The sequence below is a fragment of the Miscanthus floridulus genome, chromosome 15 (assembly GCF_019320115.1).
Source record: "Miscanthus floridulus cultivar M001 chromosome 15, ASM1932011v1, whole genome shotgun sequence".
Lineage (NCBI taxonomy): Eukaryota > Viridiplantae > Streptophyta > Magnoliopsida > Poales > Poaceae > Miscanthus > Miscanthus floridulus.
Genome location: NC_089594.1, coordinates 37349241 through 37360310, shown reverse-complemented (window position 1 = coordinate 37360310; position 11070 = coordinate 37349241). Strand labels below are relative to the sequence as shown.

At 47.1% G+C, this 11070-nt stretch overlaps 2 pseudogenes; both read right to left on the bottom strand.

Moving 5' to 3' along the window:
* Positions 1-2961: 2961 nt before the first annotated feature.
* LOC136507369 (uncharacterized) lies at positions 2962-4182 on the bottom strand (annotated as a pseudogene).
* A 111-nt stretch (positions 4183-4293) lies between these two features.
* Positions 4294-6150, bottom strand: LOC136507368 (uncharacterized; annotated as a pseudogene).
* Positions 6151-11070: the final 4920 nt, after the last annotated feature.

The following is an 11070-nucleotide window of genomic DNA, read 5'->3' as shown; positions in this document are numbered from 1 at the left end:
GCCAGGGAGATTGTAGAGTACTGTTTCTATAGGTGTACAGAGCACAGTCCCTGGTATCGTGGTTTGACTTGTGCACCATGCCTTACTTTCTCCGTTCGTTCCCTGGTCCTTTCTGAGTGGGCGTCCCCGGTCGGTTGGTCCTAGTCGGCTCTAATTGCGCCAGTCGGAGAAGAGCCGTGAGTAGGGGTTTGGCACATCCCCAGTCGGAGATGCGGGTCGGATTAGAAGTGTTGCTTTGGCCAGACCTTTCAGTCAGAGAGGCCATCCGGAGGCGGGCTGGAGACCGAAGCGAGTACTCCAGTCGGAGAGGTGGGCCGGAATCAGAAAGCGGGCGCTATTCCTCCTTGGCCAGGCCTCCCGGTCGGAGATTCGATCGCCCCTCTGGCCTGTCATTTAGTTACTTGGGACGGTCCATGAGTTATGCATTTATCTGCTTGGGCCGAGCCTTTGTTGGAAGGCCAATCTACGAGGAACTCCGGATTTATGAACCCAACGACAAGTTTACCTAGCCATGCTCTTGCTTAGCTGTGCCAAGGCTAACCTTTCCCATCACGGAGACTAGCAAGGAACAACTTGTTTATGGAAACTAAGATTGGCTGATCCCACCGTGCATGCAACTAGTATAGATTTTAAAAATATCAGGTTCAAAGAAAAGGTTTTAAAAATATTAGGGCCCAAATGTCAGCCAACCATGCCTATGTGTAAGTGGAGCAAATGTGGTCCTGCACATAGAACGATGCTCATTTTAATACTCCTTGTAGTTTACCTCGCACTAGGTACCTGGCTTGCCGACCCACGAGAGCGAATTTGGCTCTCCTGGCCAGGCAAGGACTTTCTTGATGGGAGAGGCAAGCTTGCTAAGCAAAAGCAAGGTTTTTCATTCAATACTAGAGGCATATCCTCACCGAGTACGGTTGGGCAAGCCTAGGTCGTAAAGGATGCTCTTTTTTTAGATTACACAGTATAACATAGACATCCACAACATGCATGCACACTCACTCCTATGAACACATGTACGTAAACCCTACCCCTATGAGCACCTCCAAAGGACTAAGCCGGTAGATCTCGAGATTCATGAAGTCACCACAGACGTTTCGCTGTCGACGGGGACATTGTCTACTACTAAAAGTATAGCGCCGTTAAATCTTAGAATAAATCTAGAAAAGTGCGAGCACTCGTGTCACATTGAGGACGTGAACCCGGTTGGACAGGTTCCACCACAAGAAACACATCCAACTGATCTACGATCAGTTCGCAATCAAACATGCCCTTGAATAGGCTATGAGCCCAAACACGCTTATATTAGACGACTAAAGTTGAAAATCACCGTGTACCACCTCAATTTAACAAGAGAAATGTTATGTGTCACATATTTCATGGTCGAGGAAAAAAGTTTAATGATTAGCCAAAAATTCGAAATCACCGTGTCATCAATGGGCAATGTTTTGTGCCCCCTTGTGAAAGTACAGCTATATTTCACTGCAGTGATCCGTTACTTGAGGGTCTGTTCGATTGAACTTATCAGCCGACTTATCGGCTAGAATCTATAGTCTTTTTCTCTCATAACAAAACAGTTTAAACCGGCTTTAACACGAATTGAACAGGCCCGGAATAAAAATGCAACGCCTCGTGTTCTGTACCTTTTCTTACCTTCTAATCTTCCATGCATGACATTGACATGAAACGTGAGTGTACTCCTATCCAATAATAACCCGACCTCCGATTGAGCCCGTCGTCAGCTGTGGCATGAATAGCTGCGTCGCGTGTTGCTATCTTGTAGGTGCTTCTGCTTCTGCTTCTGCTAGTGGCGAGTGATATCTGCTGCTTGCTTGGCCTCCACTACTACAGAATGTTACTGTAGGCGCGGCTACGCCAGCCGCCCTTCCCAGGGTGTTCCTACAGAGGATGCCTCTGTAGGGGCGGTTTTCTAACCGCCCCTACAGTGCCCTCTGTAGGGGCGGCTGGTGTTTTTAGCCGCCCCTATAGTTACCTCTGTAAGGGCGGCTGGTAATATCAGCCGCCCCTATAGTGGACTTCTGTAAGGGCGGCTGTATCACCAGCCGCCCCTGCTGTGTGTATTTGTAAGGGCGGTTCAATCAAGAACCACCCCTACAGTGGATTTTCCAGCAAAAAAAATAAATAATTCAAATTCAAATCTGACCGCCACAAATATACATATATACATCCACAAATACAAGACCATCATCACAAATCATAATTCACAAAAGTCCATCATTACAACATAGTCCATTATGAAGTCCATCATTATAACAAAGTCCAAACCGTTCCAAAGTCTGATCCAAATCATACCACAAGTCCACATTGTCATCAACGACCTAGGGCTAACCTATCAGTCTCCCGAAGGTGTTGATACAGAGGATTACTACCTAAGTCAGAAAGAAGATGATGGTAAGTGCCTTTATGATACACAATCTGGTCCATTATAAAGTTGCAAAGGCCGCCGACCATCTCTAAGAGCTCGTCATCCTTGTATGGGTTCCTTCTCGTGTCTTTATCTTTCTCCAACTACAAGAGAACAAGTTTAGGTTTACTATATCACAACATATGTGAACTTTTCATACTACGAGCGAAGAGGTTCAAACTTACCAGATTGGGGTTTCTGTTGTAGCCACCGATGGTACTCATCATAATACATGTGTAGTATCCACAATGTAGACTTCCAGGCTTCTGCTTGGGGCACTGTGTGTTTTGCATATGGAGATGTTAAGTAATGCTATTGACAGACACGTAATATATGGAGTACCAAAGTAAATGACACTTACCGCACATAGAGTTTTGACATACAACTTTTCCTTCCTATTTGGATGATGCCTCCCCTTATGTTCCTGGACATAGTGCCTGAATGCCCCGTTTCAATGGTTTTAGCAAATGCAACTTGTTAGTATCCCACATTGAACCTTACAAGTATGTATACAAACATTGTAGCTAAAATGAGGATTGTCAATATGTATACGTCTTGACAATCGTTATGAAGTCTTTGTATGTCTTGACTGGGAAATCCACTGAATCAAAGACCCATGCCATGCTATGTGAGAGCCAGACACCTATGCAAATCCAGTGATCGCTGCATGAATTTAGTCATAGAAGGAACACATAAGCTCTTTTGCATCGAACAAAGTAATTTGAACAAAGCTAAGTATACAGTCGAACTTACTTGAAGTGGTATGGTATCCATATATCATCGTGTTGTTGGAGATTTTTAAAACATAGGGCAATGTATGCCGCAACCTTGAGGGACTCTTCCAATATTTTCTTGTTCCTGATGTCCTCTTTCTTCTTAAGTGTCTTTCCAGCTCCTAGTTCTTTGTAATCTAGTTTCCACTCTTTAGGGTAATTAAAATTTGTTGATGCTATAGGTGAAGGGTCTATATACCTGTGTTTCAGAGCTGGCCTCTTTTTCACAAAGTCCGCTTGCATTCTACAAATCACAGCGTGGGTTAGTTACAACAAAATTAAAAGATTACATTCATATCATATCGAGAGGGCAAGGACTTACAGGCACCATATGCGAATCAGATTCATTTCCATTCATCTGAGGTGGAAGCATGCCTGGATATCCTTAAACTCAATAGCAATTTGCCCAGCTGGGGCTCCAAATGTGCCGGCAGGGATCCATGCTTGTAAGATTTCTAGTTCTGTTATCTGAGCACGCAAGTACCAATCGTGGAACTTTCTCATTCCATGTGGCAAGCACTGTAGGACTCGGTTTGGTAGGAAGTTCTTGCCTTTTTCATATTTATCCGGGCAATCATCTGACCATTTGAGGTTATCAACAGCTGGATACTTGTTAAACCCTTTGTGCAGTTTGCTAGTGGTGCCCTCCTCAGTGGTGCCCTCCTCAGAAGCTAGTGCTCTGAATTTTTTTACTTGGTTCTTAGGCTTGAACTAGTCATGAGCCATCCACTTGTGCACCGATGAGACGTCATTAATGCCCACATACGATGGCCTTATCTTGATTGGGATTTTGTTTCGAGCTTCCCATTCGGGCATGTCCTTGTCAACTTGTGCATCACCTGCTCCAGGGGCCACTTGTTCTTCATGTATCGGCTATTCACGAGGCAATTGCTGTTCATGAGACACTCGTTGTTCATGTATCGGCTGCGCTTGTTGATAAGAATGTTGCATCTCATCATGCCTTTGCTCGGTACGAGCTGGAGAAGGACGTGGCATGTCATCATGCCCATGCTCGATACGAGGTGGAGAAGGATGTGGCATGTCATCATGCCCTTGCTCGGTACGAGGTGGAGAAGTCTCTAGCGTGGGGTGGTCATGGTCATGGGCCGGTGAGTATACCTCCCTGTCCTCGATGGGTCACTCCCGAGGATGAACTTCAGTCGGAGTTGGCGAAGACTCGGTCAATACAATGTCCCGTCTATGCCAGAGGATGAACTGGTTCATGACATCTCCGAGTAACACGAGCCCCTCGGGAGTAGGGTGTTCTATCTTCCAAGTCATGAACTTAGGCTTCACGGTATGCATCTCGACCCGAGTGTAATCCTGCGGGATATCCCTATTGTGCCACGTGCCACCCGGAGGATGTGCCACGCCCATTGCCACCTCAATGATCACGTTTTGCCTGCCCATCAGAACCACCAATTTACAACTAGTTGGCACCCGTATGCGATCGACGGGGGTTCCAGTTGCATTGGAACCTTGACTGCTGGGAACATCCGAAGGGCTGCCAACTACCACCAGTTCTCTAGGTGGCCCCATTGGTGTCTGTGGCTCCATCGTAGATAGTCCTTTCTCCACCAACATCTTTTCAACTAGAGCCTTCACTTGGCGCTCAAGATTAGACTCTCGGTCTCTGCCATGTTTCTTGTACATGTGCCTCTCCTCTACGAATCCGTGCTTCCAGGACATCCTCTTCCCTAGCCCCCTAGTGCGTCCTGTGTGCTCGGGGTTTCCCAAGGCAACGGTAAGCTCGTCCCTCTCTCTGGAAGGGTTGAATGCGCCCTTCTCCTTGTCTTCAGCAAGTTTTAGTATTTTTGATACTACCTCTCCGGTCTCCGGCTTAGCAAACTTGAGGCTACTACCGAATGAATCGACACTCCTCGCGTATATCCACTATTTAAGGCGTGGCTTCAACTTTGGCACTTCCGTATTCCCGACAGCTTTGGCCTCTGTGTCCATCTTCCTAAAGACCTCTTGCTTGCCAGCGTAGCCACCGGGGCCTAGACGAGGGTAGTGTTGGTTCTTCTTCGCCTGCTCACTGTTACAGGCACTAAGGGACAATGATGCCTCTGAAGTCTTCTCAGCCACGAGCTCCTCCCATTGACTAGGAGTTATGTTGCCATACTCGTGGAAAGGAGTTAACTTCTGTTGGATAAAGTACTTGTTTAGATCTGACCGCCAACGTCGAAAGCTCTGCCCCATTATCTTAAAAGCATTTTGTTGTACCAACTCGTGCGTTCCCTCCGGAAACCTGAAGTTCTGCTTCAGCTTCTCCCATAGGTCTACCTTTTGGCTCATAGGTACCAGATTCCAGCTACGGATAGCTGGGTTCAACTTATCTCTAACTGCAAACCCGATGTGATTACGGATTTTTGCCCTGTATGTATATGGCTCAAGGATCTGCCCGTCTGGTCTGACCTCCGTTATCACATAGCATGCCTTGTCGTGATATTGGTTTGGCTTTCTAATCCCCCCTCATTTCCTCTTTGGCTGGGCAGTCTCAGTCGTGGTTGTGTCCTGAGGTTGTGGAGCGGAGGCCTCATTGTGAATACCTATGGTCCTTCCTCTGATCTCCTTTGCCCCGCTACGTATTGTCCGGCAAGACGAGCCGGAGGCCGACGTCGTCTTTTCAGAGGTTGAGTAGGGACGACCTGTGTATCTGACAGGTCAAAAGTGTTAGCAGAGGTAACATAAAGCCATAGCATTAGCCAAATTTACAAGCTACTAAGGCTTTAACCGTACCTCGTCGTTCGGATTAAAATCCTTGTCCAACTCGTCCTCCGTTGGCCTCCGTCTGGGTTCTTGTGGGAAAGGATCCTCGGGACTTACATATCCCCCTGATGAGGTGTCGTCATCATCATCTCCTTCTTCGCCTTGGGCATCCTCTCCGCCTTCTCTTCCCTAGGCTCCCCCCACTGGATCATCATCATCGACAAGGTCCTCCTGAGTAAGCATCACTTCTAGACCCTTTTCTAACTCGTTATCGAACTGCTCTTAAGTAAGCTGGTCATCTAGTTCTTGCTCTCCATGGGATGGCTGCTCATCATTCACGGGGCATCGGGATGCACTCTTTGATGTTCGCGACATTTCGTGCCTTGTTCTAAGATATGCAAGAAAAAAAGTAGTATAAGTAGTAGAAGTAGTAGTACTAGTGGTAGAAGTAGTAGTACTAGTAGTACAAGTAGTAGTACTAGAAGTAGTAGTACTAGTAGTACAAGTAGTAGTACTAGTACTACTAGTAGTAGTAGTACTATTAGTACTACTAGTAGAAGTAGTAGTACTAGTGGTAGAAGTAGTAGTACTAGTAGTACAAGTAGTAGTACTAGTACTAGTAGTAGTAGTAGTTCAACTCATCAAGATCTACAACTTTTATTTTAGTCATCTTATCATTTGACAAAATTTCAACCTTTCAAATTTGAAATTTGAAAAAATGACAAGTTCGAACCAAAATTTGGACCCCCAAATCATTTCAACTGAAAAAGTAATGAATACCAAAGTTGAATAACTCATGGAGATCTACAACTTTTATTTTGGTAATTTCATAATTTGTTAAATTATTAGTATACATTGTTCACACAAACATACATGAATGTAGTCTCACACACACATACATGAATGTAGTCTCACACACATACATAAATGTAGTCTCACACACACATACATGAATGTAGTCTTACGAACACTGACACACTTACATAAACTAGCTAGCCCACCATGACAACTTTTCCCTTGACACCTTTTCATTCCCATGGCAATACATCTTTTTTTTGACGCGAAATACCGTGGGGGAGGTCCCCACGGTTTAAAAAGACTTTTATAAATTAAAGGAACAAAAGAGTACAGAGGGACTTACAAATGATAAGAGGAGGAGAGGGGGGATACAAGCACCCGGGAGGTACATAAATATGGAAATAAAGTTACAAGGCATCAAGCCAAAGCAAAACAGGTGCTCTATCAGCTTCTTTGATTCTGCAGGACTGGAGAGTAGCTTCCTCCTTGAAATTATTCAGCCACCTTGCAAAGCTGGCAGGTTCTTTTCCACAGCCTCGATCTTCTTACAAAAGTCTATGAATAGCAGCATCTCATCACACTTATTGTAAGCTTCAACATCATCCATGCCATCAACTCCGATGATATGTTGTTTTCCAGAGGCCACCACGTGCTTTGTCTTCTTCTTTGGGGGGAGGTTACTTTGCGGGTCGGGCATATAGAAGACTTGCACGACTCGTTCAGCGAGCACCCAAGGGTCATCCTGGTAGCCTACATTCTGGAGGTCGATGACTCTCTGTCCAATCTCATTTAATTGATGTTGCTTGATCCAGCGGCATCAAAACAGGGCCACCTTTATATCCCTTCCATAGTCAAGTTTCCATATATCTTCAATTATGCCAAAGTACAGCACCTTTCGCCCCACTTCGTCGAGAGCCTCTATTCGGACACCGCTGTTCTGATTCACAGATTTCCTATCCTTTGTGTCGGTATAGTATGTGTACCCATTGATGTCATAAGCATTCCAAGACGTCACCTATTTCGATGGCCCGGCCACCAACCGACTGATGGTAATAGAATCTATGGTTTCTCCTAGCTATATGTTTTGGTCCTTCAACCATGATGTTAGGCGTTGCTTATGTTGTTTCATGCCCCAATCATCTAAACAGCCATTCCTCTCAGCCATAATGATAGCCATGTGTTCATCAATGTACGGTTGCATCACTGCCATACTCTGCAAGACACTGTAATGCGCCTGACTCACCTCTCTGTAATCATTGTCGAGGAACACTTTCCTACCACTTATGCCCTTCCCAGCTAGCCTTCCCTTGTGACGAGAATCGAGATTACCAATCCCTCTCTGTACTTTTAGCCACTCTTGGCAGCACTCGACGACTTCTTTGGAATTATAACCCTCTATCATGGAGCCCTCTAGGTGTGTTCGGTTATGCACGTATTGGCTTAGAACCGACATGAACCGCTCGTAGGACCACATTTCATGCAAGAAGCTAGGGCCCAGCGCCTCGATCTGATGAACCAGGTGAATCATGAGATGTACCATTATATCAAAAAAAGCAGGAGGTAAACACATCTCTAGCTGGTTCTGGGTCTCCACCATGAATTCATGTAGGTCACTCAGCTCTTGCCTGCGAATCGTCTTCTGTGAGATCTTCGAAAAGAAGTAGCACATGCGGGTGATGGCCATCTTTAGGAACTCTGGCTTTATAGCTCTGATTGCAATTGGTAGGAACACTGTCAGCATCACATGATAATCATGAGCCTTGCAGTATGTTAATGATAGGTCCTTCATCGACACTAGCTTCTTCGGGGTCACCAAAAACCTAGTCGGCACTCTGACCCCCCTAAGGAAATTGCATATAGCTCTCCTCTCCTCTAGGGTTAGGTTGAAGCTAGCCGTGGGAAGACTGTACTTGCCATTATCTTGCTGTACCGGCCAAAGCTCTCGCATCATGTTCAACTGCACCATGTCTTTCCGTGATCTGAGACCATCCTTTGACTTGCCCGTGTCCATCAAGGTAGCCATGAGACTCTCAAAGACATTCTTCTGCACATGCATCACATCAATGGCATGGGGGACCTCCAAGTCTAGCCAATAAGGCAGGTACCAAAAGAAGATCGATTGCTTCTTGAATGGTACGCCTTCGATGGGAGGTGTGCTTCTATCTCTAATCGTTCCATCCGGATTCTTCATTCCATAGACGACGTGTATGTTTTGGACCATTCTGAACACATGTTCTCCATTACGACGTCTCTCTGGAGGGGGTTCATCCTCCGGGATGTTGCCATAGTATCTTAGGTACAATTTGCCATGGTACTTGTGACATGTCTTTAAGAAGCGCCGGTTCCTTATGTAAACTATCTTCCTGGATCCATTTAGGAACACCCATTTAGTACCATCCAAACAGACTAAGCATCCAGTCTTGCCTTTGAACTGTCCAGACAGGGCAAACAGCGCGGGGTAATCATTGGTAGTAACAAATATTATTGCTTTGCATATAAAGTCCTCCCGCCGGAACGCATCGTACATCGGCTCCCCATACCTCCATAGCCTCTCCATTTCTTGCATCAGAGGCTCTAAGAACACGTCTATATCAATGCCTGGTTATTTGGGGCCAGAGATAAGAATGGTGAGGAGAAGGTACTTCCTCTTCTGACACAAATACGTTGGGAGGTTGTACATGGTCAAGATGACTGGCCATGTGCTGTGGTCGGTCATCCTCTCATTGAAGGGATTCATTCCATTGGTGCTCAAGCCAAACCGTACATTCCATGGGTCATCACTGAATTCTGCTTTGTACTTGGCATCGAACGATTGTGTGGGGGTATTAACCCCTATACCCTTACGGCTAAGCTTGGACCAGCCCAGATCGATGGGTCCGGTCCATCCGAAAGACGACGTGCGGCCCAGCCAACCTGGTTGGAGTCCCACGCAAGGAGTCAAGGCGGATTTGGCGATCAAGCAGGATCCTGGTCGGTTAGAATAGGACTCCATGTTCGGCCACATATGGCAATTGTAACTGACTAGGATTAGTTTCCAGATCTGTAACCCTGCCCCCCGGACTATATAAGGCGGGCAGGGGATCCCTCTAAAAATCATCTCTCATTGACATACAGCAATACCAATCAGACGTAGGACGTAGGTATTATGCCTTCTTGGTGGCCGAACCTAGATAAAACCTCATGTCCGTCTTGCGTCACCGTCTTATTTGTGACTTGCGCATCTGTCTGCCGACAATCTACTACCTTGGGCATACCCCTAGGTAGACTGCCGACCGTATTTCGTCGATAGTGGCACGCCAGGTAGGGGGTGTGCGTATTGCTCTCCAAGCAAACAAGACAGTCATCACCTCTGGCTCCATGGCTACTCCTAACGGCCTCACGTTCACCGTCGGCCAGATCACCTAGACCACCGGCTCCAACGACGCCATCGCCATGACCACAGGGGAGGCGTGGATTCATTCTGCGCCGACCACTACTTCACTTGCGTCGGCTACGGCTCCGACCACTACGGATACGGCTCCGACCACTACGGCTACGGCTCCAACCACAATGGATCTGGCTCCGACCACGGTACATCTGGCTCCAACCACGCCTACGTCACCTTCAGCCACGCCAACGACCCATCATCCGCTTCCCCGCTACAAAGGGAAGCAGATCGACAACACCGACCTGCTCGACTCCATCGATTGGGTCGGCACCAAACTCGCTGAAACCCTAGCTCTGGTAAGTACGATTCAAAGTCAACCTAATGAGCAGGTAACCGCTCCCCACAATAGATCTATCCGACCAGCTCGGACCAGTCGTCCTACGCGACTTGGAACAGATCTCGTGGTCATATCTACTCCTGAGGGGCACTCCGCTCGTCGCCAGCCAACCTTCGCAACAGGTCTCCGACTCTCCGAGTACGAAGCCTCGATGGAGAACCACCAGGTCCAACCCTACGGCCTGCAAAACGCTGCTTCCAGCTACGCGTACAACCTACAACACCGCCCGGATCTGTGTTCTATGCGCCGACCTCGGCAGAAGCCACGCAACTTCGTCAACATGGTCCGGATTGAAGATCATCGTGAAGGATCCATCCACACGATCCAAGAGGGTGACTCCAGCTTCTCGTCTGGCACCGCATCTGATGCCTCCGTCCACACCAAGCTCCAGCATCACGAGGATGAAGGCGTCGAGTACGATCTGAATATCCCAGATCACGCCCCGGGATTCCCGCAATTCCCTGTCTTTCCCGCCAAGGCGAGGGGGTTTGATCAACGTAGTCAGCAATGACGAACCACCGGCAGTTGGCGAAACTAGAACAAGAAAGGACTGCACGCGAAGCACGCAACATTGACCGGTTTAATCGCCGGCAAATTGAAG